The following is a 21,672-nucleotide window of genomic DNA, read 5'->3' as shown; positions in this document are numbered from 1 at the left end:
GTAGTTGGTCCGTAATCCACTTTGTGTTCTTTTATGTGATAAAGGTGTTGTTTTAGGACTTCTTCTGCTATGGAAATGAATGGACAGTTTGTAGATGAGGATATTTTACTACTATGTGGACTCATAATGCTCAGGCAACTCCACAACCCAACACTACCAAGGTCCAATTTTGCTCGCAAAAATCATATTGGTGAAATTCTCATAAATACTAAAGCACTGAGTTCAAACATCTCAAATGAATCTGAATTCAGTGAGTTAACACCATCAGAATGAACATTACAGTATGTGTGATTCAGGTGTCATTCAGCAAACCATAGAATAGGTGATGGGATATTCAGTACTGTGCCCCCTTTAGGATGTATGAGTCTGTCCTGACTGCTAGAGGGACGGGATCAGCCCCCCCTCCCGCCCCTCAGCTGACCTCTGTTTGAAGCCACTCTGTCAGGAGGGAGGGGATAGCTTTAGGCACATACCACTCTGCCACCTTTACAGCTCCCTCCCTGTTTACCATTCATCTGCTGCTCCCATGAACTTGAACTCCCATTCACAAACTGGTCTGTCAACTAAGTGTGTGTGTGTGTGTGTGTGTGTGTGTGTACATGCAGACATGTACAACTTCACATCTGTCTGTCAACATGTTTGTCTCTGTCTTCTGTGTGTGTGGGTGTGCATGTGTGCATGTGTGTGTGTGTGTGTGTGTGTGTGTCTGTGTGCATGAGCATGTGCAAACAGTAGCTCTGTTCTTGTGCAGAGCTGTAGCCCCAAGGTGTCAGCTCCAAAGCCTTTGAACTGCCGGCTTTAACAAATAAATGGAAGAAAAAAAAAATCTTCCCTTCTCTCCCCGTCTTGACTAGTCCTGACAAAACATTTCAGTTTTTCACTGCCAGGTAACAAATGGCTTAAAGGGATAGTTCACCCATTTTGAAAATTTTGATATTATTTCACTCCCCCCTAGCTGTTGTGTAGCACAGTAGTGGTGCTCTCTTCCTCTCATTGTTACTGAGTGCTGGATACTGGCTGGATGCTCCAAATGCTAACTGTTAGCCTCCTACCATTGAGGTGGACTTCCCCCCAGCTAACACTCTGAATAACTGCCTTAATCCACTCAAATATGGTTTAACAGCACTTCACAAGTGTCAATTTACACTGTATTGTACACTATGTTTCCTCTTCTCAACATTTGGAAAGGCCTGGAAACTTATAACAAGTTTTTCAAAATGGATTATGAAGTGTTATGAAGCCATGTTGAGCCAATTTTAGGCTGTTTATTATATGCACCACCCGTGTTAATTGTTCTCTATCCCCCCCATTCCAGCGTGCTTTTCATCCTCTCCCCTGTTTTGAATTAGTATTCATAAACGTGCCATGCAGCAGTTATGCAACTCTTTGGGTTAGAAACCAATGCAGGTACCAGTTTCCATGAGCTTTAGGTTTGTAGTAGTTGTAGTAGTTCCAGATGGAGACAGACATTCTCCAGCTGTGATCTCTACTGGAAAACAAACAAAGGTAAATTCATATCCAGGAAACGACTTCAAGCTTTGATTCTGTCCATTTGTTCATTCTATTTCAGACCCCACCCCTCCCCCCAACTCAAATGCATAGACTGTAATTTTGTGTGTATTATTAGCCCCTCAATATGTTTCTTTTTAGACCCCCATAAACATTTGTGCAAGACCACCAAATACTAGTTTACATGTGTGTGGTGGTCTTAAAAAAAAACAAAAAAACATACTTTTGTAGTTACCCCATCAGCACCACTCACATACACATACACACACAGGGGGCTTTATATGTTTCCCTGCAGTGCATGGGCATACACACACATATTCACACCTACCACACATAGTGTTCAGTTCACTGCAATGCACCCCACACACACATGCACATAAATGCTCTTGCACACCATGGCTCTTGATGAGTGCATGTCTGTAGCGATGGTTCTATCCAAATGACAAACAAAAGCAACTGACAGAGCTTTAGGAACGCTGCAACAGACAGTCTGTTGAAGAACATTTGTCTCCATCAGTCCACAAATCAAGTCTTTGAAGAACAAGTTAGTTTTGCTTAGTATTTGGCAGAGGTGGGAAGTAACGAAGTACAAATACTTTGTTACCGTACTTTTCAGGTATTTTTCAGGTATCTGTACTTTACTTGAGTATTTAATTTTCTGCCGACTTTTTACTTTTACTCCCTACATTTGAACACAAATATCTGTACTTTTTACTCCTTACATTGTCAAAACAGGCTCGTTACTTCTCTCTCCCTCTCTCTCTCTTTTTGGTGGGGGCGGGCGGCTCGTTACCACCAAGAAAAAAAATTACAACAACTGCACCGGCACCGTATGAGTCCAGAAGGCAGAGAAACTTTCCAGGCTACAGCCAGAGAATGTCTAATACAGGGAGAAGTGCCACTCTCGTCTAACTTCCGGGTCTTGGAAACCCGTCTCTGTCCATGTGAGGGCGCTCGCGGGCGAGTGCAGAATGAATGGGAGTCTATGAGGATACACCCCTAAAAATCCACTTTTCACTGGAAATAATTTTTTGTCAAGTAATTTGAATACTGTTTTCAAAAGTTGGGGCTAAAAAAATACACTCAGCTGAATATTGGATTTTTTAAGTTCACCTATCTGTTCTAAAAAGCCGTTCAAAAAGTGTGATGACGTCACACATTGAGAGGTGCTGCTTTACGGCGATTTCCAGAGCCCGTCTCCACAGAGCAGACGGAGACACTCAGAGAGCCCGTCTGTGCTATATTAGACATTCTCTGTACACAAATATCAACTTTGATGGAAAAGTCCTCCTTAAGAGTGGTGTTTCCCGTTTCTCTTGGTCTTCAGGTGCCATCAAGTGGGATCCCTGGTCGTAAACAGCCGCAAGTCCGTCACTGACCAATCAGCATTCATTAGCAAATGCTAGTGTGTTATGGCCAACAACAGCCCAAACTGTAGGAAACTGAAAGGATATAGGTTCTCGCTAATTTCACTTTTAACCTATAATCCATACTGGACTTTCAGAAACTACAACAGTATTTGCGATTTTTCAACCATAAACAGGAGTAAGAGACAAATTTAGCCTTTAGCTCCATAGAACCCCATTCATTCTGCACTCGCCCGCCATCACCCCCAGTGGAATTACCGTGGAACTGCAACCAAGTTTGATACAATGGGGGTTCATGGAGAGTGGCAAGGCTCGTCGTAGACGGGCTGTGCTACAACAGCGCACTGACATAGATTGTGTAACAAAGCCAAGAGGTGCCACTCCGCTCTATTTTCACTGGCTGACAGCAGCACACTGGCCTAGCTTGTCTATTCAGAGAAGAGGTATCACTTCGGCTTATTTTTCAATCTATATTATCACATGCATACTACTGCTCATTCAATGGTAGTTGAATTGTTAGGTCTGTTTGATAAGTAATTTACATTTTTAAAACAAATAATAATTTAACATATTGTTAAATGATGCAGCAGAACTAGACTGTTGTGTGATTTTTATTCTCTCTGTACCAGCACTTTGCAGGTTGTTAATAAAAGAGGAAAAGCTCCTGTTTTGTGTGCCCTGAACTTTTTTTTTTCGTTAAAAAGTTATCAAAAAGGTATGTGTATCATTAATGGTAAAAAAAAATCATTTTTACTTTTTACTTTTGTACTTAAGTACATTTCAGAGCCTGTACTTTCTTACTTGTACTTGAGTAAAGAAGTTGAATTGGTACTTCTATCTTTACTTCTACTTAAGTACAGAATGTCAGTACTTTTGACACCTCTGGTATTTGGCAAATTGTTTGTATTCTTGGCCATATTTCATAGTTTGATACCAAGACAAAAACAAAGAAATGTGCTTGGTAATTCTGTATCAGCTGTAAATGTACTAATGGTGTCTTAAAATCAATATGTAGGTTATGCTAATGCACTAACTAATGGTCATACAGTTTCCATGGAGATTAAAGGGATCATTCACCCATTTTTAAAATCTGATATTATTTCATTTCACCTCTAGCTGTTCTTTAGCACAGTAGTGGTGCTCTCTTCCTCTCATTGTTACTGAGTGCTGGATACTGGCTGGATGCTCCACATGCTAACTGTTAGCCTCCTGCCATTGAGCTGGACTTCCCCCAAGCTAACATTCTTAGAGATAACCACGTTTTTCAAAATAGGTGAACTTTTCCTTTAAGGTGCTGTATACGTGTGATGCTGCACCATCCGCACGGTTTTTCTTCTTGTGAGAAACTTTGCTAAAGAAGCGTCTGTAACATGAAATGTCAGAGCAGCGCTGCTTTTAAAGAGAGGGAAAAGGGATGTCACCAGCCCCTGCCACACCTACTGATGATGTATTCCTCCTAATCCTGCCTCATATCCGGCTGCCCTGCCTGCTACAAAATTACCAGACATTGGTTGTGTCATATGTGTCTGTGCCACACTGACTGACCTTTTTGCCATGTGGCATAGATTCCCATCATAGAGCCCTGGGTGTCTGGAAGGTTCTTCCTGGGCTAAATTCCTCAGGCACACAGGAAGTGATGTTTTACATTTACTGTTTTGGAAATGTAGAACAGACAAAGACACTTATAAGGACAATGCCAGTAATTTTGCAAGTTTAGCATAATATCTATAAAATGTGTGAACTTCACATTTCTGCTAATCTATTCCCAAAGCAAGCAGTTGTATTGTAGAAGTCCGATATCATTTGTCCTCCCTTTTATCCAGCGATTGGTTACAATTCATTCCACTATGATATGAAAGTGAACTTGCAGAGACTTATAACTTTCTTCACACCAGTATTTCTTAACCGTAATAAAGTTGTCCATATTAGTTTTCCCAAAAGCAGCTGCACTGTTGTGTTTTGATGAGTTGATATTGGATGGAATGAAGTGGTCTCTCCTCTGGAAAATTGTCCGTGGGGAAACGTTTACTTTACACAGCAAATTATCAGTTTTGTGATTTATGAATGGTGACGACTTTGTTAGCCGCAGAAACAGAACATTATAAGGTGGCTGTTTCAACCAAAAATGCAAATTTGAAATTCAAGGGATTTTGATCATATGTTGTTAAATGTTAAGTCCCCCCGCATGATTTGCAAAATAGTTTGATGCAATGTAAAATGCGTAATAGTAAATGGCTCAAACATTCAAAATCGCCAGTATGGTCCTTTAAGCAACAGAAAAGCCAAGGAGAAAGATGTTGCAATACTGGGTGCACTGTTTTACTGACATGTGATGTCTACAAATTGCACTGCAAAAAAAAAAAAAAAAAACAGAGCAAGGAGCACTTAGCACCAGTGATGAAGACAAAAGACCTACAGCAATCACTGCTCAGCACCAAAGGCAGCAGTAAATAAAAGCGTGAATCTTGTGAATTACCACTTCGAAACAAACAAACAAAAAAACGTACTTGGATGGAAACTTTGCTTGTGTCTGTGTTGCTTGCAAATGCAACGCTCTAGGTGGCTGACTGTGTTTGCTGGCGTGGCGCACTGTGTCTGGCCTGGACATTAAGGGGTTAAGGCGGCAACGGCTGGTGCATTCGCAGCAGGAAGGCAGCGGCCGGGTCCGGGCCGGCCTCCAAACAGATGTTGGTTTGTTTCAGGGCTGTGGTTAAATAGTTGGATGGCGTTCCAGCACACAGGGGAGAGAGGAGGGGATTAGAGCTCCGAGGATTGCAGCTGCAGAGACAGAGAGAGAGGAGGAGGGAGAGAGAGAGAGAAAGGGAGAGAGAGAGAGAAAGGGAGACAGAGATAGAGTGGAAGCCAGTGATGTAGTGGTGAGCAAAAAGCAAGGATATGCTGCATGACCTCTAGTCAGTGATAGCCATGAGGCAAAGAACCACCAGCATGGACAAAACACAGACACATTTTCAGAAAGGGTCTTGTAAAGTGATAATCCTCAAAATCTTTTCTTTTTGTTTCAATCTTTGTCTGCACTGTTGCAATGATGACTTGTCAGTCAGTGTGACTGATGGAGTTTCTTTAGGTGGCGCTCTTTTCTCTGTCAGACCACCAGTCCTCAACCTAGGGGTCCTCCTCCAAGATTATTTTGGGTGGCAGCAAGATTTATGGCATAATAGAAAGGCATATTTCTGCTCTATACAATTATTATGATTATTATTATGTCTCTTGTTTCAGATTTTACTCTAATTTATGCTTTTTTTTCTTGCATAGTGCTGGATAGTTTTAGGCCCCTAATAACTGAGCAAATGAAAGAACTTGAAAAGGGATAATTTTTGGTTGGACTGTTCATCATACTGCAAATGCAGACTGTGATGGAGAGTCATGAGTGGGCGTCGTCATTTTAAGGGGTCATGTGCCAAACGGATGGCACAGCGGTGAAGAGGCTACTACTGTTGCCTCACAATAAGAGGGTCCTGAGTTCAACTCCCGGCCGCCCGGCCAGCCAGGGTTCTTTCTGTGTGGAGTTTGCATGTTCTCCCTGTGTCTGCGTGGGTTTCTGCTTGGAGCTCAGGTTTCCTCCCACAGTCCACAGACACGCAGGACAGGTGAATTGGAGATACTAAATTGCCTCTAGATGTGAATGTTTGTCTGTCTGCCCTGTGATGGACTGGCTACCTGTCTAGGGTGATCCCCTGCCTTCCGCCCAATGAGCACTTGGATAGGCTCCCGCACCCCCCAAGAGGATAAGTGGTTTGGAAAATGAATGAATGTGCCAAATAGGTTGAGAACTACTGTGTTAAACCAAAGCAACTGTTTCTGCTTGTACCCAGTTCTTCTTCCATGTATTCCAAACAATGTGGAGGTGTAAAACACTTCCTGCCGGACACAGAGTGTTGAGAATTTCGGATGGACTGGCTACAGGTTGAATTACTATTGTGTTATGTCCAAGGAACATGAGGTGGAGTAGAATGCACTTTACTCTTCAAATCAACATAGCGGCATGGTCGGAGCCATTTTATGTGAATCGCTGCCAGTGCAAAAAACTGTGGCTTTTAGACCAGGTCAACATCTGTGATGGATGGACGCTGATTATTACTTTTAGCAATCAGCCCCAGCACATATCTTCATATCAACATATCTTCTCATTTGTCAAGGTAGTGTAACATCCTTTATGGCCTTACTGACATGTGTTGTCACCGCAGCAACTAAGAGCTCATTTATACTCCCTGTACGTACAAATGTATATACACCTTTTGCAAATGAAGTAACCATCACTACCAACATACTTCTATGCGTCCTTTGTGTCGGCATGGATGTTCAGCAATAAATCCACTTGAGGGCAGTTCAGAGTCAAAAGTTTCTGACAACAACAAACATGGCGACAGTGGATGAGGTTGTAATAATGGACCTGCTACAAGGAGGAAAAGCGGAGGCGGCGTTGTAGTCGGCGGTTGTCTGTGAGGTCATTAAACACATCACCACAGGAGGACAGAGAATTCTTTTCTGTATTATTACCAATGAGAGAGATGTCCTCCTTGTGTCTCACTCATAGACCAGTGTCTCTTGAACTGTAAGCTACACTGCCCCCATGGTTTCCAGAGGTGCTGCTCCACTTCGTCCATATCCACAAGCTTTCTGAAAACATGGAAGACTCTCAGTCCTTATCACTGTTTAACGCTGAGCATAAATGAGCCTTAAGCTAGTCACCATTTTATTCCGTGCCAGCCAAATGACAATGGCAAACAGTTAAAGTTCTGTTTATATCAATCTGTGATAAATGTAGCAAAAGGAATATGTTTATATTTGAAATGTTCTGTCTTCCTACAGCTAATATCAATTTGATATTACTTATTATGCTGTGTCATATGAATCAGCATCATCAGCCTAAAAAGTAAACAGTAGTAATAGTGAGAGCAATTGTGAGAGCCAGATGTCTGGGCTCTGTCTCAGGTGCATGGGCTCAAAAGTCAGAAATCAAGCATTTCATCAGGAACTTGAGCTGTTAAAAGAGGAAGAAATCCACAAGCTGTGTATTTTTATAATAGGTTTATTATAATATGTTTAATAAACATAGATTGACAGCTAGATAGATTTAAACTTTTTTTTTTTTTTTTTTTTTTTTTTTTTTTTTTTTTTTTTTATCATTGTGTGAGTTCTTCTTGGATTCTTTTTTAAATTCTGTCCCATAAGTAAAAAGGAGGCTAAAACACTGTTGAAGTGGGTTTACTCTCCACTACATGTGTGGTTGGAAGGTGAGAAAGAACAACCGATGGAGGGAAGGCTGACAGGGATAAAAAAAAAAAAAAAAAAAAAAAAAAAAAAAACAAAGCTGTGATTGGACTGATTCAAGGAATTAAATGGTGGGCGGAAAGAGGCAGTTGGGGGGTATGAGGTTAAAAAGTAGAGTATGATGAGGAAGAGAGGCATTGAAGAAAGGAAGGAAGATTGAAAACAGTGAATGTATGTGGGAGGAGACGGACAGACAGGCAGAGAGAGAGGACAAAGGAGAGAAGACCTTTTTTCTGTCCTGACAAAAAAAAAAGTAGATATACTCCAAAAAAGAACATTCGCCCCAAGGGAGACGAGAGAGAGGACAGGAAAACTCCACCAGTTTCTGCATAAATAGCACTTTGAAGTCAGGAATGGGGGGATGGGATGGTAGGAGGGGAAGAAGGAGGAGAAAAAGATGGAAAAAAGAGTGGCTGTGGATATGAAAGAAGCGCCGTGTCAAAACTTTTCCAAGTGCAGCCCTAGTTAAATATGCCTCCCTGGCCCTCAGGGGCCCGGCTGTACTTACATGCTTAGTGTTCTCTTCACCTCTTCCTCTCCTCACCTTCTCTCTCTAGCCCTCCCTCCATTAAAACCACAGATACAGACTTAGCCCTTAGCTTTAGCTTGCACATAGGCCTTGATCTCTTTAGACAGCAAGCGTGAGAGCTGCATTTGAAGTGGATTAGTCCCTGTAGTATCTCTCAAACTCTTTTTTAAGTCCAGGGTGTCTATGGTTAAAGCCAATTAGTGCAGGTTTGGCTTTTATATGGTCTTGAGGTTGTTGGGTTGTTTGAGATTCTGCAGATGCACCAACTTAAAATGGGTAGGGGCGAGAAAAGTACAAAAATATCCTTCTCAAGTACATGTAGTTACTGAAATTCTGAGGTAAAAAGTTGCTCATTTAAAATGTGAACAGTGGGCTCAAATTATGGACATTAATAAAAACACATTTTGTACCTCTATGCAATGCTGTAAACTGTGGCTGACAGCTAGACAGCTTGGCCATGTAGTATAGTAAATACACATCAATAAACAGCTGCGATTTTGTAGTAACAATATATATATATATATATATATATATATATATATATATATATATATATATATATATATATATATATATATATATATATACATCAAATAAACCACTTAATAACATTGCAATTGATTTTTTAATGATCCACCAAAAAGTATAGTTCCCCAAACTAAAACTGTAGCAACATAAACCAATCTGAGGAGTCTACTGTTTGCAGATGACATGTGACTTTACATTTGTAATAATATTTCTTTTTAGCCAACACTTAAAAAAAGTGGAGGGCCCATACCATCTGTCTTATGGCTCCTCGTTTCTTCTCCAGTTTGTTCAACTCATCTTTGTTCAATCTGTGCAAGTGTGCTAGCATGTTCATAGTCTTACCAAATGGGCAAAACAAAGGGGTGTGACACAGACAGCACACAGCTATTGATTTTTTAACAAAGCAGCTTCAGTGCTGTTTCACTCTCTCTAAAGCTATAATCCTGACTTTGTTCAAAATTAGTTTTTGTGTTATTTTGTTTGTTTATTATTATTCTTTATTGACATTGTACACAAATAGCCCTTGATGCTTAATGTTACAGTATATTACAAATAGGTTACTAAAGGTAAAGGCTGGTAATGGTGACAGTTAATAACAATTTGACCTTGATGGTCTGGAGATAAATATAACTTGAAGCAGCAGATCTTAGCTAAGATTGCTACTGCGATGTCAGTTCATGCTAGAAGAATGCTATTTTTTCCCTCTGGTTATGCAACCAGTCAACAGTACAAAGCCTCAATGCTAGTGGAAATCTGAAATTGTCATAATTTTACAACCATCAATTTCACGACAGCTTATAATCAAATGTACAGATCATTTTATAGCACTTAGCTTCATTTTCCACCGCATATTCTATTCTGTTTAGCAAATGTTTAGCACTGCCCCCAATGGCCAAAGAGTTGCACTGCACCTTTTTTCTGGTCTCATAACAATGGCTGTAGTTTGGCTTTCTTTCTGTATAGGCTTTGATATTACCCTTCTCTTCTGTTACTGACTGACAAATTGGCCAACAGCTGAGTCACTGCAAATGGCTGCACAACTAACCAGTTTATGACCAGCAGTTAAGCTTGCCTGGAACAATATTTGACACATATAAATAAATATGATTCACTCTTGAAGTTTGGTCTGTGACCTAGCCACAGCAATACTGCAGCAAATATCTTCGGACTAGAAGTGAAACGGATATGTGGTGGGATTTATCTTCCCATGTCGCAGCTGGACTGTTCAAACCCAAGGCGCATTTTGGCATCTCGTCCAGGAACCTCCCTGAGTAAAATGCACTACATGGAATAGAAGTGTCCCATTATGTTACATTGTACTCCAACAGTCAAAACAAAAAGATCCCTTAAATGTGTGACGTATCCAACCTCACATATCAAAGCAGTCATATGGATTTAGCATTATTTTGGATTTATGATTACAGCCTTTTGTTCTATTTATTTAGTCCCAATATTAATAATAATAATTAAAAAAAAAATACTATTTGAAATTAATCAACAACAACTGAAAACATTAGTAAGCTGATCACTGAATATACTCTGTGTTTGCCTCTGTGGTGATATTATGTGTTTTGATGCATATTTCTGTGAAATCTGCTTGAATGGGTCGTGCAAGAGGCAGGATCTAATGTAGAGAAACGTTAGCTATTGGTTGAAACTTTTATTTTAGAGACAAAATCGCAGAAATCAGAGAAGAGCTTCCTGTTTCCCTCTGTCCCTAAACACTTAGCCTTCGTTCTGAGTGACACTCAAACTGTATCAGAAGAACCGCTCACAGGAGAAACCGAGGAGAGGGGGGAGTGTGAGCTGCAGCAGCAGTAGTGTTTACATGGCACGTCATCCACCAGCTGTTGCCAAAATTGCAGCAGTTTTTAGTTTTATTGGAGATATGTACCGCTGCCCATAAACCACAAAAAAAAAGAATGCTGCTGTTGCATGACTGACATATGGACAGTTTGAGGACATAACATTTCTTAATATTGCTAGTATGTTAAGATCAGAACCCTGTGGGTAAAAGTGGACAAATAAACATCATTACGTGAATAAGTAAGATAATTAGCCAAGACTAAGTCATATGAATTGAAAAATGTATATGTCTTCCTGTTAAGTTACCTTGCAAATTCATATCAGCTTTGTATTAGCCAATATCATGCAGAAACACCAAACTTGTTTGTTACTTTCGCCAGCGGAGTCAACAGGGGTGATGGTTTCAGCCCATGCCATTTGTCTGTATGTTTGTTACCAGGATACTTCAAAGTTAGGCACGGATTTGCATCAAATTTGAAAGAAGAGGTTTGTCATGGGGCAAAGAAGAACTGATTCATTTCTCATACTAATTGCCCAAAGGGGGTGTGGAAGTGGGCATGGCTTCATCTAAAAATGCATGTAATTTCTTAACAGACTCCTGAATCTTTGTGGAAAAGTTGGTCACAGGGGAAAGAACAACTGATTAATTTTTTGCACTGTGTAGCAGTGGTCATGATTAGCTTTTGGTGAAAACGCAACATGTGGAACTGGCATACCTTGACAATTGCATAGGGTTAGTGGAGATATGCACTCTACTGAGCGTATTTTACCACATTTTTTATGTCTTCTTTTTTATGATAATAAGTTGTCAAGCAGTCCAATAAACAGAATGTTGCAAGCTCACATCTATTTGACTTAGTTTTTATGACTAAATGTCAGCCTACAGAAATCTGAATTGTAGGTCTTGCCAGCTATTTTGGAACTATGGGTCTATAATTACATTAGTAAGGAGCTGGCTCCTCCTACGCCATGCTCTCTGAATTCATTTTGATATTGCAATGCCTGCTGGGGCAGCCCTTGCCTTTTAATCCAGCACTTTAATTTACTTGGTTTCAAGGGAATGTCGGCGAGTCAATCGCCCTCGCTTCATTTGGCTCACTCGGTAATGGGACACCCTGGAACGTGGTGGTGGCCCACGGGAAAACGTAAATCTGAGGGTTAGTGTCTAGGCCGAGTGTTTGGGGGGGGCGGATTGGGACAGAGGAGCAGAGAGCTGAAGTAAGAAGCCACTTCCTGTTTCCTCTTGGCTCTCTCAATGTGTGTGTGTGTGTGTGTGTGTGTGTGTGTGTGTGTGTGTGTGTGTGTGTGTGTGTGTGTGTGTGTGTGTGTGTGTGAGTGAGTGTAATAGACAGTGAGTCTGTCTGGCAGCTGGTAAGATGACGGTATGAATGTTTGTGGGATGGAGGATTAATGGGAATACGACACACATCTGTACCATATCATACATTTTTCTGAAAATTCTTTTCATTATTAAGTACGGCATAAAATGTTTTTGTTGTCCAACTGTCCAGCTGCAATAATAAACAATGTAATAATAAACCAGTAAGTCCAATTGCTTTTATGTAAGTAATACTGTAATCCATACTTTTTCCATTATCCATTTGTACACTCTGCTCATCATGTGTTGAAATTGTCAGTATATTCTTCTATGAGTTGCTGCATCAGCTGCAGAAACCCAGACCCATCAGCAACCATTTTGACATGAAATAGCAGGGTAAACACAGGTGTAACTAATGACATTAATTAAGGTGTGTTACAAGGTCAGTGGAATGGAACCCTAATTACCTCTGCCAATGGAATTGGACAGGGGTTATGTTTTCATCGCATTCCATTTGTTTGTTTGTTTGTTTGATATCTTAAAAATGTTATGAAGAGATTTGCATGAAACTTAGTGGAAAGGTCAGACATGGGACAGTGAGGAACCCATTCATTTTTCACACTGACTACGTTTACATGCACACCATATTCCGGTTCGGCTCAATATTCCGGTTAAGGTAACTGCGCCGCGGCAACTGGAATATTCCGTTTACATGTTACTTGGCATGCCCCCGTGTTTCGGTGTATTCCACTCTCTTACGTAATGCGACACTCAGCCACGGGGGGCAGCAGTGCGCGTATACGTGTCTGGTCTGCCGGAAATACAGACGAAGAAGTCTTCTTCTTCTTTTTCTTCTGTCGCTATTTCTATGTTTTCTCCCATCAATATCCTCCGTGATATTTAAGTCTTTCATTAGCTGAAGGTGGACTGCAGTCTCCTGGCTCTTGCTGCTGTTCACCATGCCGTTTTCCCCGCTTACAGTAACCATAGCAACAAAGACGCCACAGAATTCCTTGCAGATCGAGCATGCGCAGTCGTGACTGAATATTCCGGTTCGGGGAGTTTTCCGACTAAGGTGTTTACATGCCCCAATATTCCGGTTGGAACAGGCATATGCCAGGGGTCTTATTCGGAATTCTCTCCAACCGGAATATGACCTTAATCGGGTTCGGTGCGTGTTTACATGACACGTGTGCAACCGGAATATTGCGAATATTCTGTTTAATACTGGAATAAGGTGTGCATGTAAACGTGCTCACTGATTGGCCGAAGTGGAGCATGGCAGTGGGTGTGGCTCTGCATAAAAATTCATGTGGTTTTCCAGTGGATACATGTGGCAACAAAGCGCAGATGAGCTTGTCACACTGACTGGCCAAAGAGGGTGTGGTGGTGGGCATGATTAACATAACTGATTAACATGGTGAATATCCAACATGTGGAACCAGCATATCTTAACAAGTACATAGTGTCGGCGGAGGTATGCTCTCTTCTGTTTTTTCTGGGAAATATTATTAGTAACACCTGTGTTTACCCTGCTATTTCATGTCCCCTCAGGCTTCAAGTGGACAGTGTGTGTGTGTGTGTGTGTGTGCAAGCTACCGGGCATCCAAAACACACTGTTTACAGAAATTGTGAAATCTACTGCCGTGCAAACATTTTTATTTCATGGAAAGCACATGGGCCTTGTTGAAACCGAAGGGTGTATCACCTTTTGGTTCTCAGGACACAAAATGTTGGGTCGGATTCTGTCTGTCTGTGCTCCAGCATGCATTGTTCACATTGTTGGACACCAAAACATGTCTGCAAAACAGCTGAATCTGACCCAGACTCACCACTAATTCTGGCATGAACATGATGTACTTTCTTGATGCCTGCTCTGGCTTCATACGGATGTGGTCTCTGTGAGTAGGAGCCAAAGGATATAACGCTCATATAATTGCCTGCCAGGCCAGACACTGAGTCACCCTACAAAACAATGGTGTTTAATCGCCAACTGTTTCCTCACCGTATTGCGAAACCAGTGGTGTGGTCCAGTGTGCAAACACTACCTAGCAGGCCTGGGTGACATTATTTGCAGCTAATATTTAGCATTTGTCTCAGCCTGCAGTACCAGATAGGTGGGGTTTACCACATCAGACAGTATCACGTAATCACTTAACCACACAAAACTATACTGCATTGACTTTCCTGTGAAATGCTCTGGAGCTTGTTGTATTGTCCCTGTGTTGTTAACCTCAGCCATCTGCTGTCTTTGTGAAAATAACCACTAAAATGCTACTTGGCCCAGGTCTGTCACCTTTATTTTCTCTCTGTGGTGAACATTAGAGGATTTGGCAGCTGTAAGCCAAATAGCAATGGTTCTTTATAGCCGATTGTAGGTAGACAGCCAAATTCTCAAAACGCTCTCATTTTTTTTTCAGGCCGTCACAAGTGCACTTGTTCACGATTACCCACCCAGCTGAGCGATGATCCTGTACGCTACAGGATAGCAAAGGGAGCAGAGAGGAAAAGTTCAAATGGTGAGTCCAGATCACCAGTCACTTCCTGGACAGAGAAAATTTGCTACCGGTCGCCAAACCCAACAACAAAATATTATCGATATTTTGGACAAATAGTTTGACTCTGCAGCAGGTGTCACACAGAGCGGACACTAATAATTATATTTAAAGGAATGTTTTACAGATTTTCAACCAGCTTTGTATCGTTGCAATGTCGGGAGTATATGCACATGAAAAATGCCTAAGCTCCCTCCATGTTGCCTGCAGCCAGAACTCCCTGTTCATTTGCCAGCAAATGTCTGCTGAATGATGCGTTTCCCAAACTACAGGTTGTACTTTCGTAGTTGTTTGTCAGCGGGGCAGAATGGACATCTGAAGTGCAGTTGCAAAAGTGTTTTCCTACTAATGTAACCGTCTTAGCACATACACTAAGCCCAGTTTGATAGCCCGTTGGTGTTACCTGCACAGTCCATTCTGGCTGTTGTAGGTTTTCTACCTTTTGAGCCAAAGGAAATACCACAGCCTGTCATCTCTTCATGTAGCACCGATGTCCAAAATAGTTGCAGCTTTTTATTGCATAGAGTTTTATGAAAAGACCATCTTTCCAACTGTGAATTGTTCCTTAAAAAGGCTTCTTTTCACAAGCCAGGCACTAGTCTGTGCATCCCCTTGTTATATTTTTTCATTTAGTTTTGCCTCCTCAACTAATATTTAAAGACTGTGTGTGTGTGCGTGCGTGTGTGCATGCATGTGTGTTTCAGGGGGTCTGGTTGCATTAGCTCTTCCAGTTCTAAATGGTAGTGTAGTAGGCAAGTGGTGAGAGAGAGGAAGCCTGGGTCTGTGCTGCTGGGAGAGGGAGTGTTGGACCAGGGCGAGCTTCCTCTGAGCTGAGGTCGGTACAGTTGAAAGGGAATGCTGCCTGCCGGCATGTTTGTGTTTCAGCTGCTCTTTGTTACACTGACTGCCTTGTTTCGCAACAGCAGACTGCTAGAGAGGGAGAGAGAGAGAGAGAAAGAGAGAGAGACCTCAGAAACAATAGTCAGAAGGCAGATAATGAGTAACATGCACTCACACTTGGGCTAGACTCAACCTGATTTCATTCAGCCCTCCCTCGCTTTACAGGATTACACGCTCAGGCCGTCCGAAGTGCACTGGTAGACTGTGCAATGTTAACCTGTACTATGTCTTTTTTGTTTTTTTGTTTTTTCACTCATGACCCAAGTTTCCTTTCTGGGCTAAAAATGAAACCGGTGCATGAGATTGGTTTCAATTGGTTTCAAATTAGCATAAATAAATAAATAAATAAATAAAACAGAAAACAAACAAAAACAAGAAAATGACCAGCACAAAAATTGATAGAATTAGTGAAATTCAAAATAAATAATGTGAGTTTTGTTAAGTTGGTGACTTTAAACTTTTCAAAATCAAAGCCCACCCACAAGATATTTCAAAGGAATAAGGTGTGTAACTGAAATGAGGCACATGCATGCATGAGACACACACACACACACACACACACGCACACTGGCTACTTCAATGAAGTAGCCAGCTCACTTGCTCCACAACTATTGCCATTCTTCAGGAAAGGGTGTGGACTCACATGCTTCACATATTGTCCTCCACACATCCTCTTCACCTCTCGTTCTCACATGATGACTATAATGACGGATACATTACTTCCATCTTTGATTCATCTTGCAGGAATTTATGGCAGCACCACCCCTTCTTCCCTCAACACACACACACAAGCACACACATGCACACACCTCAAATTCCATTATAAAAACTTCCAATTGTAAAGAGGGAGTAAAGCTTGTTCTGCTGCCAGCTTTAAACGTCCAAGGTTCGGTTTCTGGCAACACATTTCTGGCAAGCGGGCATCAGATTTATCTAAATGCGGCACGCTGAGGGAGAGCTAGATCACAGATAGAATGGAAAATTTGGGATTCATTTCTCCCTTCTGTATTCCCTGGGTTGTATTTCAACCACTGGCACCACATACTGCAAAGGTGAAGTCACTGGGCAGTGCAGAGTGAAGAAACACAGAGCAGCCGAAACATCCATATACACACACACACACAGCAAGGTGGACAAGGACACTCACCAGCTCAGACGCATGCAGTGTTTGTCTCACATACATCAAGTCAACCCAGTCAGCAGAGCAAAATGTTGGAATTTCATGTTTCTGCAAACAAACAAACACATTGAAATCAAGCTTATTATTGTGGACTAAAATGAAACTAAAAACAAACAAAAAAAAAATTACATGACTGGGAGTCAACTTCCTTCACAAAGTGTTGGGTTTGGATTGGAATACCTATTCTGACAAACACCCCCCATGTTAGAAGAAAAAAAACAGCTCAAACTAATACTGACACCAAGAAAAACTCAACTAAAACTAAACATTCTTAAACAATGAAACCTAAACTGAGACCAGCAAAAACCCACTCTGAAAACTGAGACCAAACTGAAAAAAATGAAAACAAAAATTAACAGATGTTACAATGTGGTAACAGATGGTGCCAAATAGTAATATTATTATTGTTGAGCTGACCATACCAGTGATTTTTTGCGTTATATCAAACAGTCATATTTTAGAACCATCAAGCTGTGTTTTGGTTTTGTAATAATAATTGAGGAAATGCGGAAATGTTACATGCAATGTTACATATCATCCAGGAATCAAAGTATCGCAGCACACACAGAATATTTCTATGAAAAATGTATATTAATTAAAAAATGCATTTGATTGCATCAGCTTTTTTTTTTTGTTCTCCTCAAGAATACAAAGATTTTTCTTCTTCTTTTTTTTAATCCACTACAAAGTTGAATATTCAAAATCCAGGATTATACACTGAAATTCACAGATTAAAAAAAGAAAAAAAGGAAAAAAAATAAAAAAATTTGTATAACATGGCTGACGAGCTCAAAGGTCACACACACATACACTAGAATGAGGATCGGGTCACCTATTTTTGTCCGACCCAAACCCGACAAGCATTGGTTTTTGTGTGTGAACCCAACCTGAGCCCCGGATTTTGCTTGTCCTCCATCACTAGGTCAGCGTCATGTAAACTTCAGTACACAGGAAGTTAGCTAGACCACTCGGCCAATCATATTTATTTATTTATTTTGCACTACAGTTTCACTAAAATAATGCAGATGTGACCGAAACCGACTCAGACCCACATAATTCTACATTTTTGTCTGAACTTGGCCTGATGGGTACCGACAGGTCCCTGTGGGCTCGGGTCAGGTATCCACACTCTAATATAGCCACAAGAAAAACATCCTATTCATTGTGTGGAACATTTTCATAACAGTTTAGTGCAATTTATGCAATTGAGACTGGCACACACATAAAAAAAAAAGCACCATTTTGAATAAGTGGAGCACTCGCCACACTACACACCACACACACACACATGCACACTGGAGCTGCTCCAGTGGCAGGTGAAGGTTTAGTGTTCCACATGGTGCTCAGAGGAGCTGCTGGTGTTCTCCTCTCACACAGCATGGTGAATCATTGTCTGAGACTGTGGTTCGAGGAATTGGCCACAGCAGATTACACAATGGAAACTAAAAAAACCAGTGTGTTGTAAATCAGTGCCATTGAACTGTGAGTGAATCACAGCATGAGGTTGGAGGCCAAAGCTGTAAGATGAAGGCTGAGCCTGGTAAAGGCACATTTTGTTTAGCGTTTTTTTTTATCACACCGTTATTGTGACACACGCCCATACCATGCTCAATCAAATCACTCCCATGCACACTGTTCTGCATCAACAGGGGTCAAGCAAGCTGCAGTATACAGTGCTGCTTATTTTTGGTCCATTGGTTGTCTGTTGTTGTTGTTGTTGTTTGTTGTCTGTCTGTAAGCTGCCTGCCACTGAGGTGGACTTCCTCCCAGCTAACATGTTTTTTTTTTTTTTTTTTTTCTGTTTTGTTTTTTTTTAGTTTTGTTTTTTGACTGAACCACGTAACTCAGTTCAGTGCTGAGCCTCAATAGCAGGGGCTAAGTATCCCTTTAAAGCTGCTCTTTGAGACATTTTTAGGTAATTCTATGCATGTCTAATAAGCCTTAATCACAAAGTAAGGCTGCAAAAGAGAAGAGTGCCCTATCCCCACTAAGTAAGACAATGGAGATTCCCTCTATTTGCCAACAATAAGATGTTGGATATGAACACTCACCGCCACAGGAACTGACTAATCAAAACTTAAGACTGAAATATAAACTATCTCCTAAACTGCAGCCTCCAGAGAAGTCTAGAGAAAACTAAACTGCCAAGAGATATTGAATCAAAAAGCTCTAAACCCTCAGCCTTGGGCCGAAAGATGGACTGCTTTGTAAAGCTCCGTTAATGAGTTTTTGTGATGCTAATTTAGCAATGAATGTTTAGCTGCCATGCAAGACGGCAACCGCTCTAGAAGAATGCCAACCCTGAATCTTATCACTGCTTGAGATAAATTAAACTCCAATTATAAACCAAAAGATCAGAATATCATAACTCTCTGCAGGGAATCACATAGCATACAAGCTAGTCAATATGATACAGCTGATACTGTATCAAATCTATCAGATCCAAGAAAAGCACCTCAAGAGGCAACACAAACTTGTGTGGGTAACTTAAACTTACATATCAATTATGTATAGATGAATTGCACTGCACCAAGCGCGGAGCCATCGGGACTGCTAAGCAGATCAGGCACCGCGCCCAGGGCCTCGCCTTCCTCAATATGGGGCCCCATACCCAATCTGATTTTTTTTTTTTTTTTTTTTTTTTTTTTTAATGAAGCTCAGTTAACCCTTTGAAACCTGAGAAAGTTCCATTGATTTGTTTCAGAAACATGGGGGGAAAGGCAATGAACAAATTAACAAGAAATAACCTGACAATGAGTGAAAATTAAAAGAAAATGACCATAAAATTATCAAAACAATTATTAACTCTATAAAGCCATTCGTATCATATATGATACACATTTTCAATTCCGCTTTTCGTTTTCAGTTTAATCAATACTTGACCAAAATACTGTTGTATACCTTTGAACACTTCGCCTGTTCACCCTGGACCATGCCATTGGCACTTCAAGTACATATCATATATCATACACCAGAAAGGTCATGTAAGAACATATTTTTTGAATTTTTATATGTATATATTTTTTGTTATAGGACTAAATAAAGGGTTCAGTTTCAAAAAATTGGAATTTTCTGCCAATTCTTTCATAGTTCAGGCTTTATAGGGTTAAAGAAAAATGGAAGAAGAAAACATGTTTATAATTTTCATAATTATACATTTAAAATTAAATTACAGTTATGTTGTGATCTTTTCTACATAATGAGGCCAGACACGAAAACGGTTCAAAACTGAATGGTGCAAAGGTCTAATGGGCTTGTGTTCAGGCTGTTCATGTTTTGGACCTACACTGATCTGTTCATGGTAAAATGTCAAAGGACGGCACTGACCAAATCACTGTGGAGCTTTGCCAGAAATCTCAAACGAGAGTTTCCAACTAAATTTCCCACCCGCACTCCGCTGAGACGGATATATTGAAATGAGTCAAGAAAAGTAGAACTGATGTACGCTGCACATAACTCCATGAGAGATTCAGGCCCAGCTCACATCGTCTGCTCTCCTTCATCATCAGTGATCATTCAGGGCACTTGATGGATACCCGCGACATTGCTTTTGCATCTCAGGTCATCTTGAATTAGTGTGGAGAAGTGGTGGGAGAGGAGGAGAGGGATCTATCAAAGACTTTCGGGACTTGCCCTTCTGTCTGCTCCTGTTTTTCTCCTCCTCAGATCACTTTCTCATTGAGGGGCCTTAAGTGAGCGAACGCTGCTAGCACTAATTAAGTTGGCGAAGATGGTGCAGACCCCGACACCAGCAGAAAAGCTCGGGATGAAAGCTTCATTAATGAATCACAATGCCGTGACAACACTGATAATTACCTCCACGGGCTAGAAGATAAAAGATGCGTTTTAAGAAAAAATAAGTGAGCTTTACTTAGCTGAAATAATTCCCAAGTGAGCTTTGGGGATAAGGAACCCCCTTGCCCTCCTAGAAATGGACAAGGACACCCGTGTGTGTGTGTGTGTGTGTGTGTGTGTGCGTGCATGAGTGCGTGTGTTCTCAATTTTTACAGCCCCGGGGTCAAATTAGCATTGTATAATGTTGAATGAGTCATTCATGATTAAATTTCATTAAGTAAGGATGGGGGGTGTCTTATCCCATTGAAAAGTTTCATATTCTGTCCAAACTTAAGGGAGAGTGGACTTAGTGGACTGGATTTACTGCAGTGTAGACATACTGCAGTTGGTTTAATAGGATTTGTGGCAAGTTTTTTTTTTTTTTTTTTTCGTCAATCTGCAATGGAAAAACTTGGGGGACTGCCGCATGTACAAAGAGAAACTGCTGACCCTGTGGGGTAGGAGAGCATAGACTCAGAACAAATCCCAGCCTTCATTATACCACAGACAACCAAAGGATTCACCAACATTTAGATTGATCATTATGAAGCAGCAACTCTTTCAGCTGCTGATGCTTGGTTGGCACCTCAGAAAAATTAATTATTGTGAACTAGAGGTCTACAGCAGTTGAGAAAAGCTAACTGAAAACAGTTGATTGGGTTTCTAACCACATGACTTAAGTCCACTTTCTTCATCAGAATCAGGCATGAAGTTGTTAGTTTGTTGTATTTTTCATTTGGCCCGGTCATGGTTCATACAGCCTTGTGTTCAGCAGACCAACATTTGTCAACAAATGACACACAGTCAAGCTGGTCCTCTATCTATTGGACAATGGATCACCAATGGCAATGGCA

This window comes from Myripristis murdjan, chromosome 7 (genome assembly GCF_902150065.1).
Source record: "Myripristis murdjan chromosome 7, fMyrMur1.1, whole genome shotgun sequence".
Classification (NCBI taxonomy): Eukaryota; Metazoa; Chordata; class Actinopteri; order Holocentriformes; family Holocentridae; genus Myripristis; species Myripristis murdjan.
Note: the sequence above shows the minus strand (reverse complement) of the source record.